The 21,927-nt window shown below is 43.2% G+C and overlaps 1 protein-coding gene across 1 annotated transcript in view; it reads right to left on the minus strand.

Annotated features, from left to right (window-relative positions):
• CLASP1 (cytoplasmic linker associated protein 1) overlaps nt 1–21,927 on the minus strand; it is a 167,964-nt gene that overhangs the window by 133,677 nt on the left and 12,360 nt on the right. The window lies entirely within an intron of this gene.

A 21,927-nucleotide genomic window follows, 5' to 3' on the forward strand; every position in this document is an offset into this window, starting at 1 on the left:
TTTCATTTGTTTTCATATCCTCTTCTAGAACTACAGAGCATTATTACTACCATAAACTTGTCACACTGAGGTCTAGCAGTACTGTATGTTGGAAAGAGGTATTATTTGGCTTCTTCATATACATCTGCCTGCAGTGTTGGGACTGTGCCAGCATGCAGTCCAGTAACAAATGTAGTTCAGTCCAAGATCTATAGATGCAGGAAAAAAATATCCATGCAGACCTACTCATACACTCACAGCACCATTTAAAGAGATTTCTCCTCCATCTTTCAAAGGACTGAGAATTTCAGTGTGCACATACACATTCTGTTCCTTGTCTCCCAATTCATACATCAAAGAAGATGCCACAACCACAAAGCAACACAGAAACAAAGCACAGATTCTTTATTAACTCTTTCTTTATAAAAAAATCTTCAAGAGGTATGCAGGTTCTGCAGTGGTTTCTGCTGTATCTTGACATTTTCATCAACCAAAAGTAAGGAATTTGGATTAGCTGCTACAGGCCAGATTCTGACCCATCACACTAGCACAAAACCAGAATCTTGAGCCAGCTGTCTGCATTCACATTCTCTCTGTCCAGAAACAGGACAGGGAAATCAACTGTCACTACAAATTTCTCTCCTTTTGATGACTTAATTCAGTCACCTAAATTCTATTAGGTAGGGAAAAAATTCCAGAAACAGATTTTTAGCTACCAAGCTACTTCAGTCTACTACAGAGACCACACGTTCTTTAAAGAGTTTCCCAATTATATGCTGACTTTACATGGGCTTTGATGGTTTCTTTAAGTGACTCATTAAATAATCCAAGACAGTGAAAACTTTATTTTGCAAGAGAGGTTAATGCAGTTACATTATTTTCCATAAAATTCTTCTGGATCACTAGATAATTAGGACTAGGAGTCAAGATACAGCAGCATTAACACCTCCCTTTTACCACTTCTCTCCACCAAGAAATACAGGGTCCCAGGAAAATCACCCATGGAAAGCAATCCCAAATGCCTCCTTAGGAGGGCTTGAGAAGACATGTAACACCAATCAACACCAGTGTCGGTTTCTCGGCTGTTTCAATGACCTGGAAAGGCCCGGGGTGGCCTTGGGCAGCCCGCGCTTCAAAGGACGAGAAGAGGCTTCAGGGTTTTTCTCGGTCTCGGTGTTTATTAATTGTTTATCTAAAAGATTTTCTCTCGGCCCGACAGAGGTCTGCTCAGCAGCCAGCCATGAGCACACTGAGAGCCCCCGGGGCGGTCACCTATCTTTATACTCAAAATTACGTATACAATATTTATCAATTTTCCCCAATGCCTTTTACCCTTATTAACCAGTGCACTTTTAGTAATAACCAATCCCAAAGTGCCAACATCACCACAGAAAATGGAGGCCAAGAAGAAGAAGAAGAACAGGACACGCCCCAATTCCTCCATCTTACTTCTTTAGACCCCCCTGTACAGAAATCCTAAAAACCCTGTGTCTTACACTCTAATGAACTTATCCCTTCACCATTTACCCCAGTGAAATCCTCCCATCCTCATACAGGTGTCGTCTCCCGTGTGGGATCAAAGTCCAGCCACCAGACACTTCTGGCAATATTCCAGGACTCCCGAGCCCCCCCAAGGGTGGTCTCGGTCACTCTGCACATCAGTCCTGAGGTGCTGAGATCCCACACACCAGCACTGGTTTTATTGTTCCTTTCATCTGTACAAAGCAGCATGCAGGCAAACAGCACCCTTCTCTGAAAGAACTTGAGGAAATTCTCTGACTTTACAGAAAGGAACTGGGGTGCTCCCAGGTGACTCTGAGCACCACAAAACAGTTTTTGCAGCAGAGGTAGGATGGGTCTCCCAAGTGTGCCCCCTGAAGCCTTTGGTCAGGGTCTGTTCCTGCACACAGGTGATGTGGGTCTGGCCACAGGTGCCTCACAGCCACCCTGAGCCAAGAGCCAGCCCAACACAGCCAGCTCAGCAGGGAGCTGACACACACAGCTCGCTGTCCTCACCAGGGGAGACAAGAGCAGCACAAGGCAAACCAGTTTTCTGCTCCCATAATAGCAGCTCAAGAACTTCTTCTGAGGCAAGTCTAAGAGCCATTGCTGGCTTCTTGCAGGCCCTCACTACAGCAGCACACTGCAGTGCAGCCACAGTGCATGTGAAAGGCACGTTCCTCAGGCTGCAGAGCTAACCAGGAATACCAAAAGCAGAGCTCCACCAAGAAATGGAGAGGAAAGACTGTGAGCCTTAAACAGTCACAAACCAAAGCACCATTACACCACCCATCACTCCTGCCATGTACATCAGATGACTGTAAGACACTCCATAAGCACAGTGACCACCAAGGGAAGCTACAGCCCAGCTGTACTTGTACAGGACATTTCTGCTGCAGCCTCCAAGACTGATTTGATTCTCTCTGCTGTTGCTTTTCAGGCTGTACATGCAAGTTCATCCAGAGGAGACTGATTTGAACCCTCTGTCTCCAAGGGCAAAATCCTCCATGCACAAAGATCAATACTATCTCTTCTACAGGTTCCCTTCCCAGAAATGCCCTTAATTCATACCATCACATTCTTGATCACAGCTGAAGTTCCCAGAGTGACATTTCAACATTGTGACCCACTTGTCTACCACAGCAGGAAGGCCTCACAACAGTGTCTCCTTGGTATGACTGTAGCTGCACTCCCCCCATCTGCCAGCGTGCTCTTTCCCCTGCCACATGCTGTGTCTTTCTAGAGATTTACCAAAACTATCTCTGCCCAGGACAATTCCTTTAAAGCTTTATCCCACATCTCCCCCCAGCTCTTTGTTAATGACACTGCTACAGACCTGGAGCTGGAAGCCAGAGCAGCTACCACAAAATGGCTAAAGATTCCTTCAGATCTTCATTAAATAATGAAGATGTTACACCTCCGAAGGCACATGACCCCTCAATGAAAAGGAGGCATAAACAAGACCTTTGCCTGTGAGCATACCTGCCTACAGGCAGAGAAGTTCTGTTCTTTACCCTTCAATTATTTGGCACCTTTCTGGGATGAAGAGTGGTGTGCCCTCCCCAGTATCCCACCAGATCCAGCAGCACAGACAAAGCTCTGCCAACACACTGCAGAACAAGGCACAAACCACCAGCCTCATTTGGCACACATTAACAATTGTACTGAAAATCACATTGAACAGATTTTGCTAGCATGGACTTGAACAAAGTTGCTGATCATCTTTTCCCATATCCTCCAGGAGAAGGATAAAGAGAAATCCTCTTAGATTAGCTAGAAAGAAAATTAAACATGCAGAGCAGAGGGGCACTGGAGCAGACTGATTCGGGAGAATGTGAAATCTTCAAAGGATGTATTTTAAGCATAGGTTGGATAAATATCTGACAGAAGACATCCGGGTATATTCACTTGTCTTCTGTGAACAATAAACTGGATTTGACTGTTTCCTGAAGTCCCTGGTATTACAATACCTACAAAGCCTCAAAATTTCCTCCCTTGCCATTAGAAACACATTAGCAGCAATGTAAGTTATTAGTTAGTAAGCATCCTTTATGAACAATAAAAGACAGAGTGACACACTCTTATTAGCAATCCTCTGTAGGAATACACTACACTGGCTAATAAAAGCTACTCCCCAGGGTAAGGTTGACACCCTGGTTAACAGAACTCTCCAATACTGGCTTAAATCAAGATTAATATACAGTCATGAAGTATATAAAGACTGTGCTGAACCTTAGGCTCCCTCTTCCTAGGTGTGAAACTCAAACCATATCCATCCTTTCTTCCCCTGCAGGATCCTTAGCAAATTCTACACCAATGATGCCAACTTAAACACACACACACAAATACAATTTTCTTCTTGACAAAACTTACTTTGAGCCAAGGTTTGAGAAATATGGAGCATGTACATCACAAGATTTCTTGGAATAATGTATTAGAGAAGGGCTCACTCAGAGAACATGAAAGAGCTTTCTCCTCACTGCAAGATGCAAGGAGACATTTGGATTCTATCATGATGAGCTGCTCCAAGACCCAGTAAAACTCCTCATATTTGTGGCATTCATTATCCAACAGCAATCAAAACATCTTAACAAACTTTTGGCTCTTCAGAACAACTTTCTAACCACCCCTACACCTAACTTCACAAAACACACATGCTGGACTCTGCATGGAAAGGAAACAGACTCAGAATATTCAGCATGCTCTGTCTTGGATTCCATATCAGTATGACTCAGTTGTGCTGCTTTGCAAGACCTGCTACCAAAGCCAGAATAACACACAGACCAGCCCTTTCCCAATTAAATCCAACTCATTTATGCCACACTAAGGGAGTTAAACCTTTTAAAAAAGGCTCCAGGCCATTCAAAGCAGTAGAAAAATTACTTCAGGCTTGCAGCATTTTACTTACTAGGGAGAAATTTAAACTAAATTGCACAAAACTGTGTCAAAAGAGATTTGCACCATTTCCCAGACCATACGGAAATTGTCTTACTACCATATAGTTAAAAACCACCACATCATCTGTAGCTGTTGGCTCTGGAAGGGGCAAGACACAAGCTGATCTTAAGTTAGACATCCTTCCCCAACCTCAGATGTCTCAACACCACCCCCATTTTCAAATCACTACAATGGGCCAATATCCTCCATTTAAGAAGCACAAACATTTTCCCTAAAGAACAGATAAGAGTCTCAGGAAGAAGGGAAGACATTTCTAACTTGGACACTGTATAATGAATCTGAGTCTGTAACAGCCCAGTTCCTGCCTGAAGCACAAGCCCTGCCCTCCACTGACTCCAGCTGGGAGGTTCACAGCTCCCAGGCCTTGCAAGCAGACTCACTGCTCTTCATACAAGAGAGGATATTGAACAGCCCAGGTTACCTGGAAATAAAAACTTTATTTTAAAACCTTACCTCAGGAGATTTTTTTTTGCTGTGGGTAGCCTGAATACCATAAAGACAGCGACCACCAAAACACATTAGTTACTACAGGTTAGTCGTACACATCAATGTGTAGAACTCATATCACATTATTGCAATGCCTTTTCATCCTAAAACCACAGGGAAAATACAGCCTAGCTTGTAGTTAGGGTTTCCTAAAATTTCACATTCAACCTCTGAAACTCTTCAACAAATTTTCTCCAGAGCTTTCTCCTGAACACAGATGAACAAATGGGCAACAACTTCCAAGTGGGGCACTCTGCACTGCTGCTGCAACTGTGTCTGCTCTTGCAGCCTTCAAGCAGAGAGGCTACAGGACCTCCTTAAAGACCTACAGGCAGGGAATGCATGTCCTTGCTGACTGCAAACACTTGCAGAAGGACAGAAACAAGCCCAAAAGTTCTGCTGGTGTCTGGGAGGAATCTAAAGTGTCATCTCATGAGCCACTGCAAATACACTGGACTGCTATTCTGACTCCTACACAGAAGAGCTCGGTTGTGGTGCAGACCTGTGGTTTGCAAAGCTGGCTTTTATCACCACCACCTTTTACAGCCTCAGCACCCAGGGAGGGAGAAGGGTTTGCTGCAAGCTGAGTCAATAGCAGCCCCTTCATTATTAACCACTCTTCATTATCACTCTCCTCGTACTGACACCAGAGAAAATCCACACAGCTCCTTCACTGCTCAGACTGGGAGCAGTGGATGCTGCTTGACAAGGATCTGCAAGAGAAGTTTTCTTCTTTCAAACCTGGACTATACAATATGCTTGGGAAGGGGAGAAGGGCAAGGTTCTGCCCTCCAGTCATCTCCCAAGAGCCCAACACTGGAGGCACAATTGCAATCACCAGCTGCTAGAGCTGCCAGCTCAGCAGCAACTAACCCTGCCCATGGCTCCAGAGTGAATTCACTGTGCTGGTTTGAGGAACTGGGCAAACAGACCAGACTCAACAACTGAATCCTGTCAATACATTTCTCTCTCCTTTAAACAACCTCCTTGAGACCTGGGGGCACAAAGCATCATTAATCTGGAACGAGAAGCATCTGCATGTGGCATTAGCTAGAACACCTGCATATAGCAACAAGAGAGAAAACACCTTTTCCCCTGGAGCTAATCCCTGCAAGGGCACCTGCTTTCCCAGCAAACCTTTACACCAGCAGAAACCCAGTTCCCACCCAGCTGATCACCATTCAGCAACCCAGACAGATGGTCTTTAACCTGTAATTGTAATCTTCTGACACACACAAAACCCACCTGCAGGAGTTTAATCATCTTTTTACACAGAAGGGGCCAAGGCTGGCAAGCCACTCACCTTCCACCCAACGAGGAATCCTTTTCAACAGGAATTTGTGGAGCAGCCTCCATACTTTGGGGGGTGAATTACAGCTTCATAGAAACATAAGGCAAAAAATGAAGACTGTGAAAAATATCCAGGGATTTCCTCTTCAGTGTGCAGTCACCTTGCCTGCCAGCCTATTTCAGTCATGCAGGCAGAGGAGGGCTTCCTCCCACCATGCCTGGTACAAGTGTATTCCTAACACTGGTCCTGTACCTCTCCCTGTGGCAGTGCTGCACAGCAGGTTCTGTGCTCAGTCACACCAGAGCAGTGCTGGCCCCTAGAGCCAAGTCACCTACTGCACCTGCTGCTGCAGCAATCAGAGCAGGGGGAGCAGCTCTACATGAACCCCTACCAATGCTGCAGTAAATAAATACACTTAAATCTGCAGAGCAGTTCCCTTACCCACAGTGGGCAGAAGGGAGGCAGGGTACACTGCAAGCCCTCTTCCAGATTTTCCCTGTAGTATTGCCTCACTACTTCATCTGTGAACTAGGAACCAAACACAATCTCTGCCTTAATGCCTGCTGACTAAAGAACATAGCATCAATATTTAAACCAGTCAAATTCCCTTGACAGAAAGCAACACATTTATGCCATGTCTATTGTTCAGGCAGGTAGGAGCAGCAGGCTTCAATGATGGATTTAGCCATTTTGTTGGTCTGAAAAGTAATTCCAGATACTTTCAGCTGAAATGCACTACACAATTTAAAAATTTATATTAATCTCCTTCTTCCAAAATGATTTTGTTTTCTTTGGATCCAGCATCAAAGACTTTAAAGATATGTATATCATTAACTATGTCAATCAGAAGAGCAGTGAACCTGCAAACCAACTATTTACAGTATATGCTGAAAAAACATGAACTAAGTATTTCTAAATCAGATCTTGCAAGATCAGGGGAGAAGCAGGGAGGTTTCTCATAACAAGCAGGACTTTCAGGAAGTTTTATACAGATTAGCTCTAGTGAAAGCTTTAGACATCAGACATCAAATAGCATTATCTCTATTGAAGGAGTCCATGCTCAAACACTCTGGACAAACACAGAAGATGGCACTACACAAAGCATGGGGCACCACCACAGCCTGAGACCCACCAGGCCCAGAAATGACAAAGACTGACATGAGCCTCAACTGTCCAGAGTGCAGCCAGATCACCTGCTGCTCACCACTAACAAAGGAGCAGAAGGAAACAGGGAATCTCCCCAGGAACCAAACATTTACCTCCCTGTGACTCTCCCCTTGCAGACTCCTGGTGCATGTGCACAAACTTGCTTTCAGCAGCAACTTGAAGCTCACAGCATTAAGGAGAAAATTAGCTGTGCAAGTCAAATAAAAGCACGTATGCTTCTTTTCAAGTTTCCTTTTAATCTTTTGATGCTAGATAAAAGGAAAAATCAAGATTCATCTCACAGATATGCAACAGTTACAAAAATGAGCACTGAAGAGCAGAGATTCAAAACAGGCACAAAGATGAAAACAATATCCATATGCAGGTTAAGCATGTCATCCACAAACACTGAACCTGTCAGTGAGAACGAGAATGCTTGTGGCAAAGAACCTCTTTCAGCTCTCTGTGGGTTCACTCCTTATCTCCCTCCCTGCCAAGCCTCAGAGGAGCAGGATGCACCCTCAAGTTCAAGAAGAATGTGGAAGAATGCAAGAATATGGACACTACCACAGGTCCTGGGACAACCAAGTATCTGCTGCTCAGCTTTTCCAAATACCTCACTCTCAGCTCTGGTATTTGCCACAGAACAGTAACCCTTTCAATACAGTGATACAACCCCCAATGGATCACCCAGCATGAACCCAAGCAACCAATGTTCAGGACAAGGACAGCTCTCTCTCTAAGGTGACTGAAACCTTAATTCCAAATCACAATCCAGCTTGTAATGTTGGTTAGTCAGCTGCTCCCCTCAGATGCTTATACCTAGAGTGATTCTATTCAAGTCAAATGAGATAGCAGATTTCCCACAAAATAACCAAGGGAAGATTTCAGGATGTCAAAACAAACATTGTCTGGAGGGGAGGGAATCTCACACTACTGATCTAGGAAGTACAAAGGAAACAGCAAGAAGAGAATTATTGAAATCAATATCTGTCTGTTTTCAAGCTACATTATTTTAAAGAATACAGGCAGCAAAAACTATGATCTCTTTATCCTACATTATTTGCACCAGTAACAGATTTTTAGAGGCAGAAGGACCTCATTAGATCAGTTAATCTGATATCCCATGTAATACAGTACACAAAATCCCAAGCAGTTCCTTCTGCACTGAAACCAATTATTTTCTATGAATAAAGTATTTCTTCTGAAACAACGTTAGGGTTTAACTTGATTTAAGATCCTCAAATCAAATAAAGGAAGAAAATCAGAACTAAGAATTGTGACCAACAATTTATTTTTTGCTATAAATACAGACATTCCCTATACCACAGTAAAATGCAGGAAAACAAGCATTTTTGTCATCTGCCAAAAGGGGGCTCCCCACCCCCAATTCTAAACCAATAGTTTTCAGCCTTCTGAAACATACAGTGATCTACATACTTTCTAATAAGGATGTGGATCTCTACAGAGCAAACAGAAGCCCACAGATAACAGCCTCATTTCCTTCAAGTTATCTTTACAGCTCCCTAAACAATAAACCAAGTTCCACGTGGCTGAGAGCTCGCAGTTTCAAAACTGGTGTGCTCCTCCAAGAGCACAAAACAGCAGAGAGGGCTGGGGTTGTTCCTGTATCCATTCCTAGGGCAGTATAAAAAACTGTAATAGCCCAAGATTTTCCCCCCATCTTCTACTGTGTAAGATTTATACAAAATAGCACATTTAGAAGATGCCACATTCACAAAATACCAAAGTAACTAGCACAGAAGCCAAAATTTCTGATGTAAATTCACATATAACTGATTTAGAAAAAAGAAGTATCAATGTGTTGTTACTTTAAAATCACTGAAACTATCACGTGGAAATACAGATTCAAAAGCTTCAAATAGTGGGAGTGGAAAATCATAAATTTCAATCACAAACTCTGACTTCCGTAAAAAAGACTAAACAAGATTAGTTACCCCCCCCCATTATTATTATTATTAAAGGAATGCCTCAAAGGAATGTCTCCTAGGAAAAATCTCCATAAGAAACAAAAATCAGATGTAAATTAATCCTTATTAACATGCACACAAGTAACACAGGCATGTTATTAACAGCATTTGAAGAGCTCAAACTAAAAATAGACAGATCTCCTGCACATTAGAGGTGGTGCTCATCCAAAATTCCATCCCGTCTCTGGAGAGCCTGCACATGGCACACTGCAGCAGCTGGGGTCAATTTGAGTTTCTCCAACTTTAGTGGCAGCAGGATTTGGCTCTTAATTAAGTTCCAGACTTCCCATTGTCCCAACCCTACCACACCTTTCCTGACTAAAAAAGCAGGTTTTAGAGCATTTTTGTTTTAACTGTTCCCCAGCCAAGTCTGGCTGTAGAGCCATTTTCCAGCACACGTTTCACTTACCAGAACTGCTTCTCTAATTTCTCACAAGCATCCCTCTGATCCCTGGAAAACAACCCCCCAGTAACACACTTTATTTTCATCCTCCCAGTCTGAAGATGCCAGACTTCAATGGTGATAACCATGAAGAAAACAGAAGGAAGATAAACAGGCTCAGGGCATCTTCTTGACTGTGCCTGAAGTTTTTCCTGGCTCAACTCCCACCCTGATGAACACCATCTAAAAGTCCTGCCCTTGGCCTCTTCTCTTTGCCTGTGATTCCCTTATCCCAGTTTTAAAAGACACACCAGAATCTCTCCTCCTGCTCTCTTCCTCTCAGACTGCACATAAGAGGCATCACTGGATATCCTCCCACAAGGACCAGAGTCTATCCCATACTCATCTTTCCCCACAGCTCCATCTCTTCCCAGATCAGCAGCTCCTTTCTCCTCCAAGCTCCTGGCTCATGCACACCTTCAGATTCCCCAGAGGGTTTTATCCAAGCCTTTTGAACTGCCAGCATTAAGCTGTCTGCACAACAACTGGTTCTTTGAGATGGTTCTTTGCACAGCTGCCCCCTCTTTCTCACTCTGTGTCTCACCCCCCAAAGCAGAGCCTTTGCTCAGCAGTGTTCGAGCAAAGGAGCCCCTCTGAATGGGAGCATGAAAACAGCAGGACCCCCTAAACCGCCCTTTGTGCCAACAGACTTATATTGATGTGATCAGTGATCACCAGTGATCTTGGAATCATCACAAAACACACTCCTGCAAAACAATTGTGATAAATATGGACTCTAGTTAAAACACAGAGAACACCACATGGAAGCCTGGAGTACCCACACAGAGTATGAAGTACATATTCCAGCAATTCACCCTGGCTTTCCTGTCTAAATCAACTTTCCCTTCACCTTATTTCCCTCCTTTACATTAGCTGAAATAACTAGGGAGCCCATGGGACCCATGTGACCTGGACAACTTCACTACTACATCATGAGAAACCTGCTTTCCACAGACGAAAGCCAGCAAGCCACCCTCATACCAACTTTCACATGCGTTATTTTTGTAACAGAGCTACCACCTAGAAAAGTCACCAACTCTCATTCTTAAGTGTTTGCCCAGCTTCAGCACACTCTGACACAATTCTCATGCACTACTTCCTCCTGAAAATGGCCACCAGAAAACTCAGAAATGCCTATCAGAGAGCCATCAATTACATCAATTAGCATCAGCCCCAGATACCTTGGTGATAGCAGAATGAAGGATAAACAGCTAAGACCACCCTAGTACTCAAGATCTCTCCCTGATAGAAACCTGAAAGATACTTTTCAAGTTTGTTAAGTCTCTAAACTTGCATGCAGACCTAAAATCCAGCCCATCTCATCTGATTAAACAGCTTGAAGTTCTCACATGGTTCTCAGCAGCTCACCTTTCTGCTATTACAAAGCCTCTCCCTTCCACCTTTCCGAAATGTATGCCCCAATTTGTACCACTGCTCCTGTAATGCAAGTGTCTTACAGATACCTTTTTTCATGGATGATCCTTCTTTTCACACCACCATCACTCTCTAGCTGTTCAGCAAATTGAAGTTTCAGATCTCCACCTTCAAAGCACTGTCATTTGGTCCAAGATGTCAGCTCCTGCCTTTCCATTCACCTGCAGGACTAGTTCCCATCAAACCACCTCTAGGTGCAACTTTTCACAGCACTTTTCTCCACACATGCCCTCCTGCTTAGGAAACCTTCTCATTAACTTTCAGCAGGCTTATAGAACAGGAAATTCTAGAAGGAAACAGATTAAACTGCAAGTAGAGAATGGGACCTGACCAACATGAAGAAAGAAGCAGAGTTCTTTGAAGGCAACAAGAAAGTTCAGATCTTGATGGGGCTTGAAGCTAGTAGCCTTTCACAAGCAAGCCTACTCACATAACTTATTCACATTCCAGCAACATTATGCAGGTAACAACTTCCCAAAGACCTAAAGGGAAAGAAAGCAGAAGAGGCAGACAGGAAAACCAGGAAAGCCACCCATACAGGCCTGGAAGAAAATCTCTAGCCAGACAGACAAAATATTCCAATCTGTAAGAGCATGCACATCCCAAAACCTGTGTGCAGTTTCAGCTTTCCATACCACATCAAATCACTGAGTGAGAAATTCCTTTTGGAGGTCAAGCAGTTCAGCCAGGCACACAACAGCAGCACAGTGATGGCACCCTTGGTGCCTCAGGACAGGACACTGCAGTGCCCCTCTGAGCATCTCAGAGTCAATCAAGGTACACAACTGCCTTCTCCAAGGGCTTAATTTACTAAAGTAGGAGTGTACTGCAGTATTTGCACAAGGATCATTCTGTACACAGCACTCCAAACACAAGAAAGCACACACAAATACACAGTTTATTGAGGAGCATTGGGTTAAACAATTTGCATCAGGACTGATTCCATCAACTATGAGCAAACAGAATTCCCTCCAAAACTCAGGTGCACTTTTTATTCCAATGTGAAAACTCAAGGTGTCTATATTTACAGAGCTATTACAGTAACTGGAGTATGAACAGGCCTGGCTCCATCAGACCACTCTGGTGATGGGTGTACATCAGTAAAAGCCTGTAAAGCCCAGCTCCATACCACACTGAACGAGCTGTGACCCTTTATTTAAGCTCCCAACAGTGAGACACGAAGTCCTCCCAAATTGTTAAAAGCAGAGATTTGTTCCATGTCACTGCACAAGCACTGATGCCTCCATTTGCTGCAGGATTTCCAATCAGACCCAACACAACTATGTCACTTGATATTAGTCAAATGGAGAGTCATGGCAATACAAGGCAAACTCGCTGTCTTTTAATAGAGCACAGGTCCAACAGACACAAAGAAAATTAGTACAAAGAGCTGATTCCTAATATACATTTCACAGGAAATGCAGATATTACTCAGACAATATAACTTCAAAACACACTGAACTGAAACAACTTTAGGTTTCCCATTTGCTGTTACCAGGTTCTCAACTACAGCTGACTGGCACAAACACTCAACACTGGCAGGGTGGCACCACCACAGTTCACCCCACAGTGCTTCCACACCCCAAGGAAATCCTGCCAGCCTTTGTGCCTGTGTGCAGGTCCTGTCCACAGGAGCAGAGCTGCCACACCAAGGGCATGGCCAGGCTGGGTGAGGCTTTGAGCACCCTGTTCTAGTGCAAGGTGCTCCATCCAGTGCCAGGGGGATGGAACCAGATGATGTTTAAGGTCCCTTCCAACCCAAGCCATTCTGTGGTTCTATGTCAGAACAGGACTCTACTGTGCAATTTTTCTTCATTTCCACAAACTTCTCTCCAGGAGGCTACTTCTAGAGATGAAAAAGCATTGGTAGCCACAAAAATTTTCTCACACTTAATGCAGATTCAATCCTACACATTCTTTCCTCTGGCCAAAAATCCCAGCCACACTATAAAAATTTATCAGGCTCTCCACAGTCTGATAACTGTGTGTCTTTGCTCTGATTCTTGAATACTCAAATGTTGTTTTGTTTTAAAGTTCCACGTTTAGCACAAATGAAGAACTGAGTAGGTTTTGCCTAATTAAAAAAAAAAAAAAAAAGAGATCTCATCTAGAAAGAAAGTAATGAATGATTTGTGGGAGGCAACATTCATTTGGAAAAATTCAGACTACATGTCTCCAGTGTGTTCCCCCCTACATTTAATGATACAGCCACAGACCAGAGGACACACGGGATACAATTACATGAGGCAGCTTCATACAGACCCACACAAAGCCCAGTTCAGCCACCAGCTCTGAGCAAGGCAAGCTGACTGTGCCCAGCCTCTGTGAAGCTGTCACTGGTACCCTGGGTGACTCAGTCACCACACAAAACTGCTGGCATCACTGGCATCCCAAAAACATTTACATGGGAGTCAATTCATGCAAGCACCTCTGGCACTGGGACACTTAGTGCTTATCAGCTAATAAATTCTGCTAAAAAACAAGTAATAAATAAGTTTTAGGGCCTTGACAATATACAGTGATATGGTGGATGAAACAAGATGGTGAGTCCAGAGGACCCTGCAACCCTAACCCTGTGACCCTATAGGTAATGCCACCTTTCTGTTCCAAAATGCACCTGCTGAAAAAGGAGGGCTGCCAGAGCCAGAAATGCACATCTGAAACACAAAGGGAACCCTGCAGCAGACTACCTAGTCCTGTGGGCTGGTCTTCCAAAAAAACCCATAGGTGCACTTAATGCTAAGAGCACACTGGAATGTTTAAAAAAACATTATCAGGTATTTTCCAGTCCTATTTTTAAGGAAGAGATCATTAAATTGTTGATCTAATATTCAGCTATTCTTTTTTGACCCAGCTTCTGAATTCTTTAGCCAATTTTAACAAATTTCAACCTAATATGATAGGGAAAACAGAGATACCAAAGATTATATGCAAATACAGTAACAAAAAGAGAATCCACTGAAACATAGACCTCAGCATGAGGAAAACCAAAGCATGAGATACCAGCAAATCTACAGAGAAAAAGGCAATGAGGCTTCATACAACTTCCCTACTTACAAAATGACTTAATTAAAACTAGACCAAGAGGCAACTAGAGCCCACTGACAGTGGGACTGTCAGTATACAATTTGTTCATGTGGAAGTTCAAAGGGTGAGACAAGGATGACTTTTAAGACAACTTCAAGGAATATCCCACAAAGAAGACATGGAAGAATGTGCATACTTTCTTTCAGTGGAGAAGCTAACAGGGTGGTGCTGGTGGGAGGACTCTGGGGGCTGATGAGTATTTCTTTCAGCATCAAGAGGACAACAAAACTCCATTGAACAATTCAGAGACTAGCAAAAAAATCAAGGTCCCAGTAAATCCAGCAGTGACACCAACCTTCCATTCAGGTCGTGTCAGGGAAAGTGAGGATTCACTCCTACTCACCCTGCTACCTACTAAACATGAAGGCAGATGGGTCCCACATGCATATAAATGACTGCTAATTTTACTCCAGAGGTAACAAGCACAATATGAACAGTCTCTGTAAGTCACTTTGGGATTTCTGAGGATCAAAACCAGTACACTGTTCAAAATATTTTATTTAAAGTGTTCAAGCAGTTTAAGACATATTATCATATCTGTTCTACCACACAAAGGACTGAAACAAAATTGTCCTACCACTATACATAATCCTATTACTCTACACTGTGCATAAACAATTCAAAATCATTGCAAGATCTATCCTAAAACCAAATGTCTTGTCCTTATCTGTTCATCTCCAGGAGTTTTCCAATGTTCTTTCTGCAGGCAACTTTCATCTGACATGCAGTCTAAATTTACTCACAGCCAGTTTATACCCATTCGTTCTTGTGCTAACCTTGCCCTTTAAATCTAAGAGTTCTTTCCCATCCCTGACGGTCACTCCTCTGATGTATTTATGGACAGCAGTCATGTTCCCTGTCAGCCTTCATACTGTAAACTAAGCAAGCCAAACCTCTTAGTCTCCTCTGGTTAGGCAGGCTCTCCAATACCCTGGACACCCCACTAGCCCTTCCCTGCACCTGTTCCAGCTTGAATTCCTTTCCTGCAGACAGGCAACTAGAACTGTACAACACATGCCACAGAAGGGCCCAGTAAGGCACTCTACAATAGCATTAGTACACTCTTATCCCATGAAAATAAATCCCCAATAATCTGCCTTTTCCACCAATGCATCAGCTGTGACCCTTAGCCTGCAGTGAAGCAACACACACCAAGGTTTTCTGAGACCTGGCTAACTCTGTTAGACCTCTGATAAACCCCAGTGACAAGAGTGAAGTGCTGCAAATGAAACACTACACCAGCATTAAAGGAATAGCTTTATCCTCTCAATTTAGTAACCACAATGGTTCAGTATGTCGTGTGTTGACCCAAACTCACAGTCCAAAACAAGAGCCTCTTGGCCTTGCCAATGCTGAGGCACTCACTCTACCAAACACACAAGAGAAAACATATCTAACAAAATGAAAATATAACAAAAACACCGAAACAAATACACACCAAAAAATACCACCCCCCCCCCAAAAAAACCACATACCAAAAAAACCCAACAAAACCAAAACCACAGGCACACAAAAATTAAAACACTGAACAAAAGCAACACAGCAAACAAACAAACAAACAAGAAAAAAAATAGCCCCAGACAACTTTTCTTAGTCCCAGCACTAAAATCCTAAGGGAACTTACTTTGGTCAGCAAACCAAACCGGGGAATCAAATCTCTACAAGACAGAGTGATATGCAAGGGAGACTTTTACTTTGTATCCCATATTTCCATTTATTTCTCACCATCCACTATGGGCCACCAAGAGACAGGACATCAGGTTGTCATTTAATTAAAACTCCATGTAAGTGTTGCAATTACCCTCAGGCTGCTTTGGTCAAAACAAGGGAGATGGAAATGGTTGGAAGGGTTTTACTGAGTGTGAAATTCTTGGTTGGTTTAAAGCATCTCCTTATGGTTTATAAGGTTGCTGTGCTGCAGACTCTTCCGGGATACCTGAGGACTCTGCTCCAGGCTTCAACTACTTCTGAAACAGGTGACCCAAAGGAAATACACTTTGGTTTACAAAAGCTACCTGTCTTCTCAGGGATGGGGTTATTTTCCCCTCCAATTCATGAATGAGCTTTGGATATTGAGCTTTAAAGCCAGGAGAAAAAGAGGTTAGACCTTGAATATGCCACTATGGAAACAAACTTCTGCCCTAATTATTTCAACACTCTGTCTCCACTCTGCACATTCCCTTGGGATCCTATAGGTTCTCATTATTTGTACTTGATTTGGTAATACCTTGGTAAACAACTGAGAGCCTGTTCTTTAACACGCTCAGGATCACAAACCTTTTTTTTAATGCAGCCAGTAGCACATCCACTTTGTGCATAAAACAAGAAAATATTACTGCTCCACTAGAGTTCTTCCCACTACAGCCAGAAAAGGACAATCCTTCCTGCTACACCAGTCATTATTACCTTTTAAGTATGAAGAAAAAGCTACATGGGAATTCTAAATGCTGACTTGCTAAAGCGGGTAATTTTTCCCCTGCTCTGAATCCAAAGGTCTGAAACTAGCACTGAATTTGATCTATTCCAGCTGCTACAATCTTCTGTTCTGCACTGCACCCTCTGTGGCACTCCCCACACTGCTGATACCAGAGAGGTAAGAGCTGCACCATAATCCAATCAAATTACCATACAGAGCAGTTAAGTGTTGGGAAGGCAGGTCCAGCTATTAGAGCCAGAGAAAAAACAACTGATCAGCTGCACTGGGAATGAACATCAATGCCCACAGGAAACTGGAGCCCAAACTCTGCTCTTCCAGAAGTTTAAGGCAGGAAAACCCACCTATTAGGAGCATGCCAGCACAGAAGCCTAAAAATAGGGACTGGGCAGACTCCACAAATGCAGCTCAAACAGAATGAGTCTTTGGCCCTTGCTAAGGTAACTCTTCTCCCCACAAGGGAAGTCATCAACAGCAGTTTCTGCCACAGTCCCTTTTGCAATATGGGCATATGGAAGGAATGAGCTGTACTCTCTAGTCCAGATCTCAAGACCACTTTTCCTCCACAGTCCCTTTCTCATGTCTTTTGTACATGAAAACTAATTTAATTCATCATTATTAGCAATTTCAGCTTCATGGTAAAGAGTGATGAAAGCAGTAGCTGACTGTACATTACTGATCTCCATGCACCCCCAGCAGCTCAAAACTCAGCAGCTAACAGCAGCTGCTTGGAAACCCTTTACAAGTCTCTTTTTCTTCTACAGATGGTGAAGTCCTTTCCCTCCGTGCATTAAATACTCAACAAAACACACTCACCAAATTATCATATCAACCCATAACCATGCATGATAATTGTGTCTTAAATCAGGATTTCTTCTACCGAATTTCAACCAAAATAAACATGGTATAGAGGACAAATGTATGCTTACAGTGAACAACCATTCATCAGCTTAAGTAACTCTAATGGATGTCACTTTAAACTAAGCCTGCACCATCTGTTCTACCCCTCAATTAGCAAGCAAAAAAAATTATTCGATGCACAGTTTAAGAAAGCCAGCTAATTTATGTAAGTTTTATTTCTTTTCAGCTCAGTGAAACATGCTCTTGTAATGCTTGATATTCAGAAACAGATCAGAATGGAAGGTTACTTTCTCTAATGCTATTAGGAATTTTATCAGGGGAAATAAAAGATCTGTGCAATATTTCACCACATCAAAAAAAATGCTTGTTAACATCTTACATTTCACTTTAAAGAGAATGATGTCTCTCTCAGTACCAAAATCAGCTGGGAACTAAACAAATCAAATCCGAAGCGCTGCATACATGAACACAAACAAAGCCCAGGACACAGCCCTGCCCTGACAGACTGAGCCTGCCAGCACAGCAGGAGGTGTGGATGTGTCCTCAGACCTGGGGGTCTGTTAACCATGTCAGCTCCTAACTCGGCCCCTCAGAGGCAAAACCCAGCCCTACAGACTGCTGGGCACAGAGCCTCACACAGAGCTGCTGCCCTGGGAATGGGGACCATTCCATGCAAGGTGAGATACCCTCCTTGGAAAGCAAACCCTGTCCAGTGAGAGCAGTGCAGTGCCAAAAAATCACCACTTGTCAAAGTGCACCAAAAAAAAAAAAAAAAAGCTGCATCCAATTCCTTACTGCAAACCTCCATCCAGTTTCCCTTCAAGCTGGCCTCTCCTACCACTCTGCAACAACTGAAAACACTGAACAGAATCTCTCTTCATTATGTTGGACCCTGATCTGCCTGAAGGCTTTGTTACCACCAATCTCCCTCTTGGATGTTTGTCTAAAAAAGCATGCAATAATAAGAGCTATTTCCACTGGAAACCTCAACTCCACCAGCAAAGGCAACACATCCCAGGGAAAGTGGTGCAAGAGACCTCATCTCCCAATACTGCTGAGGAGAAGCAGGCAAGATGAAGGTCACACTGCCAAACACTCTCACCTCACCTCTTGGAATAGCATCCTGGTTGAAACGACTTTAACATCCTGGACATATTAGTTTACATTACACCTTAATTTACATCATGGTTTGGGTGCTGAGAAAGGCTCATCAGGCACAGATGAGCCAGGGGATCCTGTACACTCAACATCAGCATTACTAAATGCTGCAGAAGCAGCTCAGAGGGAGATGGCTCACCAGGGGATTACTGACATTTCAGCTCTCTCCCCCTGCCACAGCATTCTGGAACCTGAGAGGACAAGCTGAAGCCTCTGACACTGCTCTGCTGTTTTGCCTCATGTTTTAAGACAGACAGCTCTATGCAGGCCTTAGTTATTGTTCAGAGATTCAAAGCTCAGCAAAACAACTCTCTTTTATGCTCAGCAGGGGAAGAAAAGGAGTCAAGCAGAACCACTGTCCTGAAACAGCACAGACCAGGCAAACAAAGCACAAATGAAGAAACAGACCAGAGGCAGAATTCCTCTTTGGCCTAAAGCATCCTGCAATACTTTCCCCAGCTCAACCTCACTGGTGTAATCCACAACTCCTAGTGCTCACACAAACACAGGCTCTCTGCTATAAGCAACTGTGCTCCAGAGAGGAGTAAGAGCTCTCAAAGGGAATTCATCTTATCTCTCTGCACCATTCTTATGTCTTCTAAACACCTGTAAGCGCTGCTGAGAAAACTCAAGCCTGCAATGGCTGCTGGGTGCAGTTCAAGCACACTTCAAGCAAGCATAAATATGCAACTGGCTTTGCACTGGACTTCAGTACCTTGTTTCTTACAATCACCTTTATGTTTCCTTGACTTGAAAAGCATCCTGACCTATCCAGGTGCCTTCTGCACCTATGGCATCTGTCTGTTACAAAGCAGGGACCAGTGATCAGGTCACAAGACAATTTGTTTAGGAGTTTCAGAGTACTGAATGCTATCAGAAGTACGTTAGGCCTCACTGTTTTACACATGCTGTTTTCAACAGACTTGAGACAGCACCAACCAAAGAAAAATATATCTGCCCTCCATCATTCCGTTTTTTCCGGAATATCTTGAAAAAAATGACTCCATTATCTGCAGTCATGGTGCTGAGGTCAAGGACTTCACAAAGTAGTGTCATGAAAAAATAGAAACAATGTACAGAAAACCAACAAAGCCTAAAAAGGTCAATGATGGACATGACATACACAGATCAGACATGGATGCCAATGAGGGAGATAGCTTTGAGCCCTTCCTGTAAAGGTGCAATTTCATCACTAGTTCAAGCTCCTTTTAACCCAAACTAAACTGGTTTGCCTTTGAGATGCCTTTTCTCTGGTCCACTGATGTTTCCTTGGTGATAACATATAAGCACAAGTGTTCAGTTAGAGGAGTCCTAGACAGGCAGGAGCCACGAATCCACTGGATGCTGTCCAGAATAATGGCTCTTGTTATCCACACTCAGTCTTATTGTGAGAACACACACTTTATTGGTGAAGTGCTAGGAAAGTTCAAATCATGCAGATTATCTCAATCTTTGTTTTAAACTGATGCTTTTTCAAATGAAGAGACTGAGGTGAGATGAGAAACAGACTACAAATATTCAGCCTCTTCCACTGTGAGCAGACGCCCTCACTGCAGTTCAGCTCTCCAGATGGCTTCCTAGGGTAGTGATGCTTAGCCTTTCACTCCTGAAGTTGACAAACTAATCCATGAACTGGATCAGATGGCACCAGCTCCTCTGTGCTCTCACACCAGACAAAGCTGAGCTTCTGAATCCTTACCCCACAAGCAGTCAGGGAAAAAGGCAATGATAATGCAGATGCAGGCATTAAAACAGAAGGAAGAGACTGGCATACATGGGGCACTAAGCCTTGGCTGGATCCTGAAGCAGACCTCACCACACCACTGACCTTCACACAGCCAGCTTGCCCCACTCAAAGGCTTCACATCTCCTACTGTACTCATTCACTGAGAAAACACCCTCCAGACATCTGAGACATGTCTCTGTTATGCTTACTAGAACTTATTAATCACAGCAAATGCTATCTATAGAACACACACATTAATGAACAGCCAGCTCAGCAGCATGAGTTCTGGAACAGAGTCACTACAGTACAGAAGTGCCACCAGTTTGTTACTGGAAAATGAATACCACAGAGATCATTATAAGCATGTAGTTCAACAGACAAAAGATTGGGAAGACAGCAAGTTATTTGAATAGAAATTCTGCAAACTAAGTGCAATACTGGGATTGCAAAGCACTGCACAGCTCTATGATCTACATCATTTCATGAAATCCATGCAACATCCTGTAATAATTTCAGTTTTACTGTGCTTGGGTTACTCTTCCACTGAGAATCATGGAAGTTTGTAAGAGAAAGCCAGTTAGAAAGAAAAGGGCAGTAAGAATATGTAATACTCTCAGGAAATTACATGTACACTGCTTGTTCTCAACAGCAAGCTAAATATTTCTTTATGTGTTCCACCAGAACAGATTCTCTGTTGAGACCATATTAGCTTTGGTGGTTGGGTGATAGTGTTTTTAGTGTTTGGGGTTTTTTTCCCCTACATGCCAAACAGCTTCTACAACACCTGCTTGTTGACAAAAATGAAAAGAAAGAAATGCAGTCGTGCAGAACACACTGCAATGTCACAACCACCTCCCAATCAAAATTTCTATTAAAAATAATTTTGAGTGTGCTGAGCTCCAGAGCACTTACAACCTACACAGCCAGTCCCACTTTCACTTCTACAGGTGTGAACTCCAGTACAACCCCCATCTTTAGGCCCAGCACTGTAGGAACTTTCACTCTGAGATTCCCCACCACTTAACTAAAAGGAACATTATTACATCCCATACAATAGCTTCAGTACTTCATTAGACTTTTCAGAGAGCCTCATGAACAGACCAGGACAAGAGTTTTCCAAGTCACAGCTGAGAATCCCTCTCCATTCTCACAGTACCTGGCTGTGGTAGGACTTCCCCATTAAATCTGAAGGGAAATGAAGTAACACGGCAGGGATAACAAGGCACTGGAGTTCCATGTCCTACCAACTCATCTCAACATTGTCAAATTCCAAAGAAGACACATACACACATTATCTTTCTTGAGCTAAGCACAGTTCATTGACTATGTTGCCCACAGAAAACAGCAAAAGTCTAGCAAGATTAAATGACAGTGAAAACAAATACAGTTCATATATGCTTTTTTCAGTTTGCTAAACCTTTTAGTATGGCAGAA

This window comes from Ammospiza caudacuta, chromosome 8, assembly GCF_027887145.1.
Source record: "Ammospiza caudacuta isolate bAmmCau1 chromosome 8, bAmmCau1.pri, whole genome shotgun sequence".
Taxonomy (NCBI): Eukaryota; Metazoa; Chordata; class Aves; order Passeriformes; family Passerellidae; genus Ammospiza; species Ammospiza caudacuta.